Genomic DNA, 18,810 nt, shown 5'->3' on the forward strand with positions numbered 1-18,810 from the left:
TCTTCTCCTCTTCTTCTTCTCCTCTTCTTCTTCTCCTCTTTTCCTTCTTCTTTCTCCTCTTCTTTTGTTTTTCCTCTTTTTCTCCTGTTCTTCTTCTTCTCTTCTCCTCTTTTTCTTCTTCTTTCTCCTCTTCTTCTATTTTTCCTCTTCTTCTCCTCCTCTTCCTCTCCACTTCTCTTCTTCTTATTATTATTCTTCTTGTTCTTCTTTTCTTCTCTTCTTCTTCCTTCTTTTCTTTTTTCCTATTCTTCTCCTCTTCTTGTTCTCCTCTTCTCTTCTTTTATTATCCTTCTCCTCCTCCTCCTCCTCCTCCACCTCTTCTTCTTCTTCTTCTTCTTCTTCTTCCATCTTTTCCTTTTTCCTCTTCTTCTTCTTCTGCTCTTCTCCTCTTTTCTTATTATTCTTCTTCTTCTTCTTCTTCTTCTTCTTCTTCTTTTTCCTCTTCTTCTTCTCCTATTCTCCTCTTCTCCTCTTTTTCTTCTTCTTCTCCTTCTACTTAATTTTCTTCTTTTCTTCTTTTCCTTTTTTCTTTCTTCCTTCCTTTTTCTTTTCCCTGTACTTTTCTTCTTTTCCTTCTAATTTTCTTCTTCCTCGTCTTTTATATTTCCCTTTTTTCTAACCTATTTAAATAACCTAACTAACAGTAGCTAGCTAATTACTAATCTAATTAGATGAAAAAACAGAAAAGGTACTCACCGGAGGTGGGGTGGGCGGCCGGGTTTAGGTGGAGGCGGGGGCGGCCGGGCGGGGCTTGGGCGACGGGGCGGGCGTAGGGGCCAGAGGCAGGGCGGGCTCAGGGCCCGTCGGCGGGTGTGGCTGGTGGCGGTGTTGGGCGGCGTCGGGAGGGTTGGCTGCAGGAAGGAGGTCCGACGCGGGAAGGGAGGAGGTGATGTGGTGGGGGAAGGGAATCAAAGGAGAGGTGTGCGGTGTCGGTGGAGAGAGAGAGGGGGGAGAGGGGATGGGGGAGACAGCCGTTAGAAGTAGGCACACTCTTTGCCATCTACTAGCGGGCAGCAAAGATCTTTCCACCGGACGGCAAAGATCCAGCGGACGACATATAGTCTGTTTGTGTGACCTAGCCAAGTCCACGGTCCAGTGGAGCCCAGGTCGGCTCTTTGCAGTCTGCCTTTCGACTCTTTGTCGTGTGCCAGCAGTCAACAAAGAATGCACTGATGAAAACTAACATATTTTCCGTCAATTCATTCTTTGTCATTTGTTTTTTGAAAGCTGGCCGCAAAGAGCCGTCAGTTGGCAGACGACAAAGAACTGAGTGAAGGCAAATTCACTGATTCCAGTAGGAATGGTATCATTTCATGGTGGAATAGGTGGGCAAGCATGTTGTCGGATCTTCATTAGTGACGATGCCGACACCTTTGTGGTCTCAAGATATGGTGTCCGCTCCTACATCAATGAAGAGTAGGATAACACAAACTATCTCAATCTTGGCAAACATCGTCACATCAAGCGTGTTATCAATCTCATTTCCCTAACTCCTACTTTGTTGCAAATTTAGCTTTTGCATTCATACTTTATTTTAGTATTGTATGTGTAGTTGTTTTTAAGGTTCCAAGTACAAAGGCTAAAGCTTGACCAACATAAATTTTGGAGTATATTTTGATAGGATCATTCACTCTCTTCCCCCACTAGTCTATAGAACTCGGTCCTACATGACATTTTATGTCACTATAGGAAATTTGGTAACTTGGATGATATACTGTCATCACATCGAATCCAAATTTTGTTAAGAAATGAGTTTGGCAACAAAATACAAGAGTCACAAGTTGAGGGATATTAGCTCCAATTTTTTGTGTTTTTGTTAAAAAGTCGATGAAGAAATATAGGACTAACTGATGGGGTTATAGTCCCGGGGTAGGGTCATAGGCCTGCCCTATAGGTCCTACCCAAGGACTACCCTTCATAGAGGACAGGGCCCTTAGACAGTTCCGACTGAACTAAGGACTCCCCCATCATCCAGTCGGTGACGAACACTCGGAGTGTATTTAACGTACCGACTGAATTCCACTCTGTACATCGTAACCTCCCAGGAGGGCAACGGTCATACGTTTTCATACACCATTATTAACATTTAAGGCATACGTTACCTGTAACGTAGGCATTTATTCGCCACTATTCCACCCCTGTCCACCGGGCCATTATGAAGGGTAGCACACTCTATATAAGCCGCCCTTCCCCACTGGTGCTCCCAAGAGGTTGGCACTTACTGTAATCCGATATTCCACTCGACACTAAGCTCCCAAGAGCACTGAGACATAGGGCTTTTACCTCCACCGTAGAGGGGCCTAAACTCATACATCCTCGCCGTAGCTAAGGCTCTGGCCATCCTTTCGTACCCTACACATCTACTGTCAGACTTATACCCACGACAGTTGGCGCCCACCTTGGGGCAGGCGTCTAAGGGACTTCCGGCGAGTTTGCGACTTCATCTTTTCATCATGTCGATCGGCGGTGATTTGTGCATGGGTCATGAGATCCTCTTCGGCGCACTCTCCTTCATCGTCGACGATTCGGCATGGCTTCGAGATGCGCCCCTCGATGTCGAGGCGCTCCCCAGTCGCGGGGCTACGCACTTCCGTGCCGGTTCCCGCGGCATCCTTCTTCTCCAACAATCAGCCCCGGTGTCGATCTTCGCCCCCGTCATGCACCGCAACAAGCGGTCCCGCCGTCCGCGGCTCCAGCGTTGGGTGCGACACGCCCAGGCGCGGCAGAACGCGTCCTCTCAAGTGGCGCACCTCGAGTCGGTTGTGGTCGCGCCGCCGTCCCAGTGCTTGGACTCAGTTCCGACTGAGTTATCTTCTAAGTACTTGGGTCGCGGACCTGCAGCCGAAGTTCTCATGGCCGATTCCCATGAAAGTCCCCTCCGAACTGGTCGGAACGAGCATGAGGTTGGCGAATCGTATGGCGCTCATCGTCAACACCACCGTTCTGCCAGTCGACGCACTCGCCAGAGCAACATCGAGGTGTTCCGTACACCCGTCCTCAACCCGGCTGCCACTGCCAAGATAGTCGATTCCCTCCAACCGACTGATTCAGAGGCTGGTAGAGGGATCAAGCAGATCCGTGCCCTGTTGCATACAGCGCAACAGCAGAATTCGGCGGTTTCCCAGTCGCACAACAGGATCCACAACAGTTATGTTCCCGCGAACACGCATCGGTCGGTTTTCGGCCCCGACTCTCATTAGCGACGCGGACGAGGCAACCGTTCCAGGAATCCCGAAGATCGTCGCCGTTCAAGCACCCCTCCGTGGGGTGGGCCTTACGGGCCCCGGCATCAGGATGATCGGCGTTCAGTCGGTGACGCATATGATCCAAGGCCCGACGCAAGAGGATACATCGCCCAGAGGAAGGTCGACAGGAGTCGAGCCCACTGTGATGGTCACGATAGAGACCGTCCGAGTGGAAGCAGGACCATCGTCTCTGGTCCCGAGTGCTTCAGTCGGGCCATCCGTTCAGCTGACATCCCTCCCAACTTCCGATTGGCGACGGGAATCAGCAAGTTCACAGGAGAGTCCAAGCCAGAAACGTGGCTGGACGATTACAGAGTGGCGGTCCAGATCGGTGGTGGAGATGACCAGGTCGCCATGAAGCATCTCCCCCTGATGCTCGACGGCTCGGCACGAGCGTGGATGAACCAGTTGGCTCCGTCAAGCATCTACAGCTGGGCAGATCTGTCCCGAGTCTTCATCAAGACCTTCGAGGGCACGTGCAAACGCCTTGCTGGTCTCGTGGAGCTCCAGCACTGTGTCCAAAAGCAGAATGAGCCCCTGCGCGATTTCATCCAGCGCTGGACGACCCTCTACCACACGGTGGACAACGTCACAGAGCATCAAGCAGTCTGCGCCTTCAAGGCAGGCGTGCGGTACAGGGACCTGTACCTGAAATTCGGTCGGACAGGCGACATCTCCATGAGCAAGATGATGGAGATAGCCGCACGCTATGCAAATGGCGAAGAGGAGGACCGCATACGTAGCGGCAAGCATAAGGCAGTCGCCGATGGAGATGGGAACAGCAATCGGAAGCAGAAGCAGAAAGCTCCATCCACTCTGCAGGCAGAGGCAGCAGCCGTTACAAATGCCAAGTTCAAAGGCAAGGGGAAAGCTCAGTACACCCCCAAGAAGAAGCAGTTCGGGAATTCCATCCTGGATCAACCATGTCCAATCCACACGAAGATGGATGAAGAAGGCAACGCCATATTCCCGAAGCACACCACTCAGCAATGTCACCTCCTGATCCAAGGGTTCGGCGAAGGGCAGCCGAGTGAAAAGGACAAAGAGCAGAATGATGAGGACAAGGAGGATCCGTTCCCCCAAGTCCATGCAACATTGATGATTTTTTCTGACGTGGAAAGCAAGAGTCGACTGAAGCTGGTGAACAGGGAGGTGAACATGGCAACCCCAACCAACCCCACGTTCCTCAAATGGTCTCTGACTGCGATCACCTTTGATCAGTCGGACCATCCAGCACACGTGCCCACCCCAGGGAGGCAAGCTCTGGTCGTCGACCCGGTGATGGAAGGAGTCCGACTGCGCAAAGTCCTCATGGACGGCGGCAGCGGCTTGAACATCATGTACGCCGACACTCTCAAGGGGATGAGCATTCCGATGTCCAAACTTAGAGAAAGCAGCATGCAGTTCCACGGAGTCGTCCCAGGACGAAAGGCCAAGTCACTCGGCCAGATCGCGTTGGACGTCATTTTCGGCTCCGACAAGAACTTCCGCAAGGAAAGGCTGACATTCGAGGTGGTGGACTTCCAGAGTGCATACCATTCGATTCTGGGCCGTCCGGCGTATGCGCGTTTCATGGCCCGTCCATGTTGCGTGTATTTGAAGTTGAAGATGTCGGGTCCTAAAGGTGTGATCACGGTCACAGGCAATCGGCAGCGGGCCGAGGAGTGTCTGCAGCAGGGGTCGAGGATTGTCGACCAGCAGATGGCTATCCTCGAGATGGATGAGTACAAGAAGATAGCCGACCCCGCTGACTTGATGCGTTCGAAGAAGCCAGCTTCGGAGTCCATATTCCAGTCGGCGGGAGACACGAAGAAAGTCAGCATCCACCCGACGGACGACGCCGCTGCCCCGACGAACATCTCCACCACCCTTGATCCAAAATAGGAAGCCGAGCTCATCCGATTCCTCCGTGAGAACTGGGACATTTTCGCATGGAAGCCCGCTGACATGCCAGGTGTACCCAGGGAGTTGGCTGAGCACCGACTACATGTGGATCCTGCTTCTCGGCCCGTCCGAGAACGCCTGCGTCGGTCCGCCGCGCACAAAAGGAAGGCAATCGGAGAGGAGGTGGCTAAACTTTTGGCGGCCAACTTCATTCGCGAGGTACACCACTCTGAGTGGCTCGCCGATGTTGTCATGGTGCCCAAGAAGGACAAGTCTCTCCGTATGTGCATCAATTTCAAGCATCTCAATAAGGTCTGCCCGAAAGATCATTTCCCGCTCCCCCGCATTGATCAAATTGTTGATTCGACTGCGGGTTGCGAGCATTTATCATTCCTTGATGCCTATTCGGGCTATCATCAGATCCGTCTGTATGGTCCGGATGAATTAAAAACAGCCTTCATCACCCCATTCGGGTGCTTCTGCTACATCACTATGCCATTCGGTTTGAAGAATGCAAGAGCAACTTTTATGCGCATGATCCAAAAATGCCTCCTTGACCAGATCGGTCGAAATGTGGAGGCATATATGGACGATATCGTAGTCAAGTCACGCAAAGGTTCCGACCTGCTGACTGACTTGGCAGAAACATTCGCCAACCTACGTAGGTACGATATCAAGCTTAACCCAGCCAAGTGTTCATTCGGCGTTCCCAGTGGGAAGTTACTCGGTTTCTTCGTTTTCGAATGAGGGATCGATGTCAACCCCGAAAAGATCGGGACCATCGTCCGAATGGAACAGTCGGTTAGAATACATGATGTTCAAAGGCTCATAGGTCTCCTAGCGGCTTTGAGCAGGTTTATCGCTCGACTCAGCGAGAAGGCGCTACCTCTGTACCGACTCATGAAGAAATCAGATACTTTCGAGTGGACAGACGAAGCCCAAATTGCATTCGACGACCTCAAAACCCTGCTTTCCACCCAGCCGGTTCTTACTGCCCCGCTCAGTAAAGAACCCCTTCTTCTGTACATTGCGGCTACAAATCAAGTCGTCATCACTGTTCTCACAGTCGAACGTGAAGAAGAAGGCAAAACGTACAAGGTTCAGCGGCCAGTATATTATGTCTCCGAAGTCCTCACTCCTTCCAAGCAGAGGTATCCCCATTATCAAAAGCTTATTTATGGGATCTACATGACTGCAAAGAAGGTGGCTCATTATTTCCAAGACCACTCGGTGTCTGTCATTTCTGATGCTCCGTTGTCGGAAATCCTCCACAATCGGGACGCATCAGGCCGAGTGGCGAAGTGGGCAATGGAGATGTTATACTGCGACATCAAGTTCGAAGCCAAGAAGGCTATAAAGTCTCAAGCTCTGGCTGACTTCATAGCAGAATGGGTAGAACAACAGCAACCGACTCACATCTACTCGGCTCATTTGACCATGTTCTTCGATGGGTCCAAGATGTTGAATGGCTCCGGCGCTGGCGTAGTGATCATATCGCCAAAAGGTGATAAACTCAAGTATGTGTTGGAGATACATTTCGATTCTTCCAACAATGAGGCAGAGTACGAAGCTCTCCTTTATGGATTGCGCATGGCCATCACACTCGGCGTTCATCGCCTGATGGTCTATGGCGACTCAGATCTGGTGGTTAATCAAGTGATGAAGGAATGGGACGTAAGGAACACCACCATGACCGCATACTGCAACGCAGTAAGGAAGCTCGAGAAGGTTTGAAGGTCTGGAACTTCACCATGTTCCCTGACTGAAAAACCAAGCAGCTGATGAATTAGCAAAACTTGGATCCACTCGGAGACCAGTCCCAAGTGATGTCTGCCTCGAGCACCTACATCTCCCCTCGGTGAAAGAAGATCCTTTTACAGAGGAACCGGTACAACCGAAGAGTTCAACAGATCCGACTGAAGTCGAGGTCCCCGCTGTGGTTGATTTGATTATGGAGATTCTTGTCGTTGTCCCCGAATGGACTGTGATGTTCATTGCGTACATCCAGAGGCAAGAGTTACCAGAAGACAAAGTCCAAGCTAGGCAGATCGTCCGCAGGTCGAAGTCCTTCACCGTCATCGATAGCCAGTTTTACAAGGAAAGTGTTTCAGGCGTCCTTCAGCGGTGCATCTCCCCTGAGGAGGGACAGTTGATCTTGGAAGAAATTCACTCGGGAACTTGCGGCCATCATGCCTCCTCAAGAGCAATCGTCGTCAAAGCATTTAGAGCTGGTTTCTTCTGGTTGCAGGCGAATGAAATGGCAAAAGATATGGTCGACCGATGCGAAGGCTATCAGTTCTATTCGAACAAGTCCCACAAGCCAACATCTGCGCTGAAGACAATCCCTCTTGTTTGGCCGTTTGCCGTGTGGGGATTAGATACACTCGGACCATTCAGAACATGCCAAGGGGGATTCACTCATCTGTTGGTAACAGTCGACAAGTTCACCAAGTGGATTGAAGCCAAGCCCATCAAGAAGCTCGACGCCTTACAGCCATCAAATTTGTCAGAGACATCATCGCCAGATTCGGGGTTCCGCACATCATAATCACCGACAATGGCACAAACTTTGACTCGGGCAGATTCAATGGTTTTTGCACAGGCCAAGGTATCCGAATGGATTTTGCATCTGTGGCGCACCCCCAAACAAACGGGCAAGCAGAGCGGGCGAATGGACTTATTCTTCAAGGGTTGAAGCCTCAACTCTTGCGAGAAGTTGGACATGTCGCCGGTGCATGGGTCACCGAGCTGCCTTCGGTTGTGGGGCCTCCGCACAACTCCGAATAGATCTACAGGGCGATCCCCGTTCTTCCTCGTTTATGGAGGAGAGGCCGTCCTTCCGAGTGACTTGCTTCACAACTCTCCACGAGCCGAACTCTTCTCCGAAGCCAAAGCAGAGCAAGCCAGGCAAGACGGAGTGGATCTCCTAGAAGAAGAGGGCGAGATGGCACTGACTCGCTCAACAATTTATCAACAAGATCTGCGGCGATTTCACGCGCGGCACGTCAGGAGCCGCACATTCCAAGCAGGCGACCTGGTGCTCTGAGTGGATCAGCAGAGACCTCACAAGTTGGCTCCCGCCTGGGAAGGACCCTTCATCATCTCTAAGGTGCTGAACAACGGAGCGTATCGACTCTACAACCTTGACAGGGAAACGGACGAGCCGCGAGCCTGGAATGGAGATCTCCTGAAGCGCTTCTACACGTGATCACCGACGGAGACAATGTAAAGAACAAGTATCGCTGAAGTAATACAAAGCTGATTGATTTCTTGCAGGTTCAAAATTCTTCCACGTTTGCAGACTCCGGTCTAAAAACTCGCTCCGAGTGCGCACCAAAAGCCACACTCGGGGACTTAGATGCGACCCAGAATCGCCTAAGTACAAACTCGCTCCGAGTGTGCACTAAAAGTCGCACTCGGGGACTTAGCTGCGACCCAGAATCGCCTAACTAAAAAATTCGCTCCGAGTGCGCACTAAAAGCCGCACTCGGGGACTTAGCTGCGATCCTGAATCGCCTAAGTAAAAAAGCTTCCTTCGAGTGTATCCTCGAGATCCACTCGGAGGCTTAGCAGACCCTCATTGAGGCTCATGTGGATGTGAAGACAACTGACAACTACATGAGTAACAACTCGCTCCGAGTGCGAGCTTACAGCCGCACACGGGGACTTAGCTGCGACCCAGAATCGCCTAAGTACAAACTCGCTCCGAGTGCGCACTAAAAGCCGCACTCGGGGACTTAGCTGCAACCCAGAATCGCCTAAGTACAAACTCGCTCCGAGTGCGCACTAAAAGTCGCACTCGGGGACTTAGTTGGGACCCAGAATCGCCTAAGTACAAACTCGCTCCGAGTGCGCACTAAAAGCCGCACTCGGGGACTTAGCTGCGATCCAGAATCGCCTAAGTAAAAAAGCTTCCTTCGAGTGTATCCTCGAGATCCACTCGGAGGCTTAGCAGACCCTTATTGAGGCTCATGTGGATGTGAAGACAACTGACACCTACATGAGTAACAACTCGCTCCGAGTGCGAGCTTACAGCCGCACTCGGGGACTTAGCTGCGACCCAGAATTGCCTAAGTACAAACTCGCTCCGAGTGCGCACTAAAAGACGCACTCGGGGACTTAGCTGCGATCCAGAATCGCCTAAGTAAAAAAGCTTCCTTCGAGTGTATCCTCGAGATCCACTCGGAGGCTTAGCAGACCCTCATTGAGGCTCATGTGGATGTGAAGACAACTGACAACTACATGAGTATCAACTCACTCGGGGATACACTCGGGGACTTAGCTGCGACTCGGAGTCGCCTAAGTAAAAAGCTTCCTCATGTTTGCCATTGGCTTCACCAAGAAACGCCAAACAAAAACCACGAGCCAAAATCGTGTCAAAAAAATTGGCGAAAGAAGAGCAAAATTTTCGATTCGAATTCAAAGTTGGATCTACGATCAGTCGGCTCGGTGTGGATCAAGCTTATCCACACCGAACCACGAATGTGACGACCAACAGCAGTGGCCAAAGTTTGATACAGATACCACTCGGCATACCGAGGTAAAGTTTTTCAAGCGTGAGGTAAAGTTTTTCAAGCGTCACCGGGACTGGCAGGCTCCACAAAGGTGTCAAGGTCGATCCCGTCTGCGATGCGAGTGGCTGTGTCGAGGAAGGTCTCCATGAAATCTTTGAATCGAAGCTTCTTGGTGTTGGCAACCTGCAACGTCTTCAACTTTTATTCGCGAGCTTCCTTGCAGTGCACTCAGACCAGAGATAGCGCCACGTACGCACCACAACGAGCGGCAGACTTCTTGCATGCCTGCACTCTGTTCGGGACGTCCTCCAGCCGAGTCATCAACCCTTCTATTTCTTGCCGGGAATCATCTTCGGGCCACAGCTCCTTGTCGATCCGACCGATGACTTCTCTCAGGCGGCCAATGAAAGGTCCCACTCTGCCAAAGCGAATATGCGCTCGGAGCAAGTGCCGGTTGGCTTCGTCGCTGAGTGGAACGTCCGGAACAACCGACCGTTCATTGTCGGCTGCTTCAGCCTCAGCGTCCAGACAAAAATCTGCAAAGAAAATACAAGCAGAAAGTAAGCGCAGAATGAACTCCAAAGTCAAGAAGCACTCGGCAAAAGACTTACCACCAAGCAGTGCAATCATCTTCCTTGCCCAGTCGCTGACGTACTTCTCCTGCGCCATGCACCGAGTGTTCATCAACTTCAGCTGGCCCATCCGTTCGGTTCTTTGACTCTTCAATTTTTCAATTTCGGTTAGCAATGCCTTGTTGGTCTCCCGGGACTCCTCCAAAGACTTCTCTCGGTTAGCAAGAGCCCCCTTCACACCAGCCAGGTCATTCACATCCACCTCCAAGTCCGCAGCAAGCTGAATCTTCTCAACCTTCAGAGCATTGTACGCGGATCCCATTTTGCAAGTCTTCTGCCAAATAAGAGCAAAGGGAAGATCAGACACATTCAACAAGGAAAAATTAGCGACTCATATGACAAAACAATCAAAGTTCTTCAAACCCATGCCGATGCAAGCAATCGACAGCGGTCTCGGGGACTACACCCAGTGGATTCACTAAGAGTGACCCCACTGGCATGAAGCTCAAACAGGTCGGCCCTATTGAGCCCCATGACAAACAGACAAATCTACGAGAATGCTATTACCCGACCTGAGTAACACTACTCTCGGGAACTACATCCAGTGGTGCACTCCGAGTGCCCCCACTGGTAATATTCGGGCAGATCAGCTCTGATCTGCTAAGATCACGGGAAATACATATAAAGACAACTGCCAGTGCAAGCACTCGACAGAAGTCTCGGGGACTACACCCACTGGGTTCACTCGGAGTGAACCCACTGCAAAATAATACTACTGTATCCGAGTATATCACTTCAACCCCAGTGGGTAACAAGAGGAAAGTAAACACTTACTAGCGCACTTACTCGGATATCGTCCCGGAGTTCCAAGCTTTTCTTATATAAAGACGCGATGGAGTCATACGCTCCCTTGGCGTCACCCACCATCAGCTCCACCTGCACCATGGCGTCCTTGGCGGCCCCCACCTAGTCCTCCGGGAGGTGTCGGGCATCATATTGAATGGTTGACGGACCCGTCACGACAGAAGACTCCTTGGGCATCCCAAGCTCCGCTCCAGTCGGTTCCGCCGCGAGGAGCACCGTCTCAGTCGGCGGCATCGTCTCGGTCGGCGGCACAGTCATGGTGGGAGCAGCAGATAGGACAACCTCAAGGACAGGCGCCAAAGCTGGCCCTGACCCCCTTTGGTCGTCGTCCTCCAGATGAATCACCTCCGAAGGAAGCCCGACTGAACAACATGAAATTACAGAAAAAGGGCAAGATTAAAGGAAGCACTCGTGAAACAATAATACAAACTCTCAGAGTCATGACAACGTACCTTGCTGGGATGTGGCAGTGTTATCCATGTCCATGGGATCATCGTCCTAGTGCGGCAAAGAGGCGGCGAAGGTAGCAGCTCTGTTGAGTGAAATCCACTCGACAGATAAGCATGATTTCAATCAGATACTGAAGGAAGATGGGAGAACAAGACAATTACGCTGAGGCGACTGGAACAGCGATCCTCATCCGAGGCAAAGCTTTTCGAGGCTTGGGCCCTCTAGGTTTGGCCACCTTGGACGGCTGGTCCGTGGGCTCGGCAGCAGCGTCCCTAGTCCTCTTCACACTCCGAGCACTCGGAGCTATGGGAGGGGCTGGCGAAGCACTCGGGGCCGCTGGAGGAGCCCGCGGAGTCGCGGGATCGTGACGACGCTTAGTTCGGTGTTCTGATGGTGGAGGTGGCGAGCTCTGCTCCCCAACCTCCTCCTCCTCCTCTTCGGTCTCCTCCTCCGTCTCCCCACTGTCAGAGACGTACTCGGCGCTGTCCACGCTGCCCTCCTGGCTGCCCTCTTCTTCCTCAGCTAGATTCCCGTTCGAGACAGCAGAATGCCAGTTAGTCCACTCCTGCACAAGACACAGTCGGCAACATTAGACGTCAGGCGGCGGTACAAGAAAAGCGATAAATCTAAGAAGATTGAAAGCACTCGACAAGATACGCTCACCTCATTCGGAGGAGGATTGTCGGCGTGGAAGGGCTTCACTCGTTGGGCTCCTTGGGGGTTGTCGCATGCGCCTATGATGCCGCGGACCCACGTTGTCATAGTCTCCCCGGTCACGCACTCCAGATGAGTCCGAGTGGAATCCTCAGGCCCCGCCACATGGCGTGGTGTCGGGCTTGCAGCGGCTGGATGCGTCGACCCAGAAAAGTCTCCAGCAAGTCCGTGCCGGTGACTCCCTTGCGGACGACGGCTATCAGCGCGTCGACCAGAGGCTGGATCTTTGAGAGCGCAAGCTGCCTGGGAGGGGCCGGACGGTCTAGGCTAAAAGGTGGCAACCCAGTCGCAGCATTCGGACAAGCGACGTCCTGGCAATAGAACCAGGTCGACTACCAGTTCCTAACTGACTCGGACAACTGGAGAGGGGGGTAGCTACTCTTTGTTTTCTTCTGGAAGCCTAAGCCCCCGCAGAGCTGGAGGAGATGGATCTTATCATCTGACTGGCTAAGTTTTTTGACGGTTTGGGACCTAGCGGAGAAGACGCACTTGAAGAGCCCCCAGTGGGGGGACATCCAATAAAGCACTCGCAAAGGGTGACGAATGCTGCAAGGTGGGCTATCGCGTTTGGAGGAAAATGATGGAACTGCGCCCCGAAGTGATTCATAATACCTCGGAAGAAGGGCTGGGGAGGCAAGGAGAAGCCCCTGAACACATGGCTGAGCAGCAGCACGCGCTCCCCCTCCTTCGGCGCCGGCTCCGTCTCGCCCTCCGGCAGCCTCCACGACTTGTTGGCGATCATGTCGTGCTCCACCAGCTCCAGCAAGTCGTCCCGCGTCACCGTGGAGGGGAGGAAATCCCCCTGGATCCAACCCGCCAGCAGTGCCCGCTGTCACCGCTGAGCAGGGGCCGTCTCCTTCTTCTTCTTCTTCTGCGCTTTGAGTTTGCTGGTCTGCCCCTTCGTCATGGTGAAGGTAACAGATCCGCAGAGGAGGAGAGGAAGGAGGAGGCTTGGGGCGCGCAGGGAGCTGCGGGAGGAGCGAGGTTAATGCGAGGAAGAAGAGCAGCGCAACAAGAGATCCCCGCCGGAAGGGCTTAAATAAGCTTCCGACTGAGTCGCTAACAGGTGGCCCTGAAATATTATCCCCCCGACCGGCTGCTGCGATGTTAATGGAGAGGATAAACGCGGTAATCAAGGCGGCAGAAACTACTCGATGGCGATGTCATCATCTCCGCTGGACACGCGACAACCGAAATTTGAGGATCCCGGAAAATCCGCCGCTGTCAGTTTGACCGGTCACATCGAAAGATTCCGCGGAAGCACTCGGTCCCGGACGGTTCATTTCACTGGTATATTCACTCGGATCACTGGTTGAAAGGATAAAATGGATCGAGGCAAACAATGCCAAAGTCACATCCATACTAGTCGGATCCGCACTCCAGGCATCACTCCATCGTTCCAACCCCGATCCATTCGGGGACTAATGATGGGGTTATAGTCCCGGGTAGGGTCATAGGCCTGCCCTATAGGTCCTACCCAAGGACTACCCTTCATAGAGGACATGGCCCTTAGACAGTTCCGACTGAACTAAGGACTCCCCCATCATCCAGTCGGTGACGAACACTCGGAGCGTATTTAACGTACCGACTGAATTCCACTCTGTACATCGTAACCTCCGAGGAGGGCAACGGTCATACGTTTTCATACACCATTATTAACATTTAAGGCATACGTTACCTCTAAAGTAGGCATTTATTCGCCACTATTCCACCCCTATCCACCGGGTCATTATGAAGGGCAGCGCACTCTATATAAGCCGCCCTTCCCCACTGGTGCAGAGGTTGGCACTTACTGTAATCCAATATTCCACTCGACACTAAGCTTCCAAGAGCACCGAGACGTAGGGCTTTTACCTCCACTGTAAAGGGGCCTGAACTCATACATCCTCGCCGTAGCTAAGGCTCTGCCCATCCTTTCGGACCATACACATCTACTGTCAGACTTATACCCACGACACTAACTTTCTGTACTCCTAGGTGTATGTGCTCCCATTCTTAATTTACTTCATGTACATTTTTATCATTTTTAATATACTTCATTAAATATTCTAAGATACCTCAATATGAGTTTTGTTGAAAAAATATCAGTTGCGACGTACTTTTTATAATATACTTTTTCACGTATAAACAAAACAGCATATACGTAAACCTTTAAAAATAAGTGAACTCACATGAATTTTTTCATGAAACTCGCTTTAAGGTATCTAGTAATTATTAATGAAATATATTAACAAGTATATATATCACCTAGGACAAACACAACCAATAAATGCAACCCATTTTGAGTTGTTCCCAATTTGGCAGGCCAATATCCATCTGTTGTCAAGCCCATCTTTACATGTTTTGGGCCAAGCATGTTTTATACTTGTTTTAGGTCGAGTACGTTCTTGTGGTTGTTTGTCATCGTCCGTATGATTGAGTTTAATATGTTTTTAGAGGATGGTTAAACCCATCAAAAGCTCACTAAAGAATTGTTGTGGTCAAGCCTAGTTAGAAGGTTCACTTAAGATCCAAATAGATCTAATCGTAAGGTTGTGTTTACTCCTATTGTTGAAACCCTAGCTTTCCCTATATATATACGCCTGCACCATCCACCTTATTCTTAGCCGCCTCTAGTACCTAGATATGGATAGCCACCCACCTTTTATCCCCACCTTCTCATCGCCAATGGTCACAACAATCGCCATAGCTTGTAGAATTGTTTCGCTGCTTCTACTCCTCCAATAAATCTTCTATCTGCATGTTACTCTAATCTTGGATTTTCCTCTTCGATCGGTACTGTTCCAGGTTTTGTTTTCTTATAATCGAATTGTGATAGATTTGATGTTAGAAATTATATGTAATCGATGCATACACTATTATTGTTAATTATATGTAATCGATGCATACACTATTATTGTTATTATTTTGGATGATATTAGTTTAGATCCGTGGATACGCAATAAATGACTAGTTTTTAGATGTTTGGGGTGATGGTGCATTAGTTGGGATAACATGGTGTGGACTTAGCAAGTGGGGCAATATTTTGGATCAGGCACTAGCTACATGAAAAACGTTGCCGCGAGGATGTGGTGGCCATCGATGGTGGTGTTGATGAAGGTTATGAGTTGTGTTGTGTGAGAGGGAGCAATAGCATCGCTGGGCATAAATCACTATGGAGGAAAGGGGGCGAAACCCAACAAAGTCAGATCTGGAGGCAAAGACTAAATTTGTTCTCGTCTAAGCCCATACAAAAAATCTTCAGGGTTATTGCCACTGTTAGGCCTTGTTTGGTACTATGGTTTTTGAGGGGATTGTTGAGAGTAACCCCCCCCCCCCGTGGATGGGATGAAACCCCAACTTACTCCCAATCCTTTTAAATCCCCATTTATCCTCCATCCATTAGGTAGGATTAGTGTATTAGGTATTGAGAAAAATACACTAGAATTTAAAGATTTATGAAGAAATGTTGGGATGAAACATGTCGAATACACTAGAACCAAACGGGGTTTTGGGATATGTGGGGATTTAGAGGTTTGACCGGAATAATCTCCATCAATTTACTAAAATACACTAGTATCAAACAAGCCCTTAGGAGTAGCCCCCCCCCCCCTCCCCTCCCCTAGGTAGCACATAGTTGCACAGCTCAGAGGGAGGTGGTGGGGATGAGGGTGTTAAGGGTTGCCGATTGCGTGGCTGAAAACGATCTTTTTCTTTCCTTTTTTTCGGGTTAAAAATGTTGGTTCTTAATTGGGGATAAATTTGTATTTGGTTAGATTTTAAACCAGTCCGCTTGTGCTTTCATTGTTGGAATCTTGAAAGAAAATCTTAAATTTGAGTATTCTTGTTGTATTACCATGCATGTTCCTGATTTCTCATTTGCTCCATTTGTAGTATTATTACTTACAGTATTTAATTTTGGAAAGCAGGGTAACCGTAGATCCGTATATTTGGATATTACTACAGCTGCCTATCGCGAAAAGAAAACAGACTCGGATTATACGTCGGTTAGGAATAGGATCTGTATACGATTACGAACTGAGCTCGGCGCCCAAGAAACCTTCTCTTTATACGCGCCTCCCCCCTCCCAAATTTCTGCAGGTCATGAAGCAACACGTCAACGAAAAACCAACCAAAACTGATCTTCCTCCGTGGAGCGCCCACAAGATCCACGGAATCTTTGGAGATCTCTCGCTCACGCCACAATTTTTGGAGATCTCTCGTGAGCTGCAATGGAGAAAGAATCCCAGCCCGCCGATCACCGGCTCGAGCCGGAGGAACCAGAGCCCGTCACCAGCCCTGGCGGCGCCGCCGCCGCTCCCATCTACGACGTGTACTTGGACGAGGAGGAGGCGTACCTGGAGGGCCTCGACGTCCCCGCGGCTCCCGTCTACGACGCGGACACGGAGGGTGCCGCGGCGGCGGCGGTGGAGGCGAATTGGCAGGTCGCCATGGCCGCCGACGAGGCGATTGCGCACGCCATGCACATGCAGGACCTCGTGGAGATGGACGAGCGGGATCTGGGCCTCTACCCCGCCTCCTCCGGGGCCAGTGTCGGCTTCGGCGCCAGGGCCACCGCGGCGAACTTCTTGGAGAGCGGAACCTTCGACTTCGAGAGCATTCATGAGGTGGAGACCGGAGCCGGCAATTCGAGAATTCCGGGGGCCCTCGAGTCTCTGCCAAGACCGCCAACCCCAAGCACTGTCGGCGTCGGGGCGGCCGCATCTCCGGCAAGACAGACCATCCTCTCCCAAGACGCCGGCGGCTCCTCTTCAAGCCAGCAAGTCCCCGGACCCGGGGTAGCCGCTGCCGCTACTGTGCCAAGCATGACCTTGCCCGTCAGGCTCGCCCCACGGGCAGGAAGATGCGGCGCCCCCTACGCCACCGCCCCGCGGGCAAGACCAATCGGCCCTGCCGACGACCCCGTCTCCGTGAAAAGACGGGCCCTCCTCGCCGACGCCGCCTCGTGGGTTATGTTTCCCGCGATGGAAGAAGGGCACGACAACGGCTGGTACGAGGCCATCGTCGGCGACGGTACTGAGAAGCTAGAGCAGCCGGAGAAGCAGCGACTGCACGAATCATTGCAACTGTGCCTTCCAAGATCTGAACCCTGCAACCCCGCCGTCGCGGCCGCCGGCGAAGAAGAAGAAAAAGAAGAGGGCGGATTCTCCCTGCCGAAGTTCTGCCAGAGATGGGGCGTGAGCCCGTCCGATCTCGAGCCCGACGCGCCCGGCCCGTCGATGACGAAGGTGCCCCCTCTGGCCGACCACGAGGTCCCCACGTTCGACTGCGGCATCTGCATGGACACCCTCCCCGTCTTCGACCTCTTCCACGGGCTCCCCTGCAAGCACAAGTTCTGCGCGACGTGCATGACCACGTACGTGGAGGGCAGGATCCGGGCGAGCGAGCTGCCCATCCCGTGCCCCGACGCGGCGTGCAAGGGCAAGGAGAACGGCGTCCTCCACCCGGAGATGTGCAAGAAGGCGATCGACTACGGGGCGTTCGACGACTGGGGCGCGCGTCTCACCGAGAGCGCGCTCCCGCCGGACCGGCGCGCCTACTGCCCGAACCGGCGGTGCGGGGTCATCCTGGAGACGAGCGGCGAGGCGGAGCCGGCCATGGCGCCGTGCCCGGCGTGCAAGCACTTGTTGTGCGCCACCTGCGGCATGGAGTGGAGCCCCCAGGGGGCCGGCGTCGAGCACGACTGCGCAAAGGGCCCCGACGCCGCGCTCGTGAAAAGGCTCGCGCAGGAGCACCAGTGGAAACGGTGCCCCAACTGCAAGATGATCGTCGGGAGGAGCTTCGGGTGCAATCGAATGACATGCAGGTATTGCTCTCACTCTTATCTCATGTTTGCGTTAACAGTCTTGCGAAGTACTCAGTTGAGTCGATGCTATATCCGTAAGATCTTACATTAAGGCCCGTGCAAAAAAATTAACTATTTATTTTTCTCTTTTGCATGTTATGTCACTTGATTGACACCTGGTTAAATCTAAGTTGACTGAGATCTGGTTAAATCTAAGTTGATTGAGACCTAGCCCCCCACCCTTACTTAACTAGGTATATATATAGCAACAAACATATGCATGTACTTAAGACCTAGCCACACCCTTACGGTTAATTAGGTATAGCAACTTACATATATATGCATGTACTTGATTCTTTATATTCTGTTAATTTCCTGTTATCTGAATTTAGCTTACATATAAGTTTTCTAGAACTAAGTAAGACACTCGATTAGCTGTATTTATCACGGGAAAACTATCATTGTCAACTTTATGTTTCACATCATCTAGCGTCGTAAAAACTACTACCAACACTTGGTTCAAAGCAATCTTAGCGTGCATATTTGTATTCAAACGTAAAACATTTTCCTAAGTATCGTTGGATGGCTAGGAAATATCAAACCCCAAAAAATGAATTGGTATACTTTCTCTTGTTAAGGACATCATTAGAATCTGCTCTTATTGCAAAAAGAGAAGGAATCTGGTACGGTCTTGTTTTTCAATAAGCTGTGCTATATATTGTTTCGGTCGGTTAACTCAACTGATTGTGGCTAGGGTGATTGGCTACAAGTTGTAACTGGTC

Source organism: Hordeum vulgare, chromosome 5H (assembly GCF_904849725.1).
Source record: "Hordeum vulgare subsp. vulgare chromosome 5H, MorexV3_pseudomolecules_assembly, whole genome shotgun sequence".
Classification (NCBI taxonomy): Eukaryota; Viridiplantae; Streptophyta; class Magnoliopsida; order Poales; family Poaceae; genus Hordeum; species Hordeum vulgare.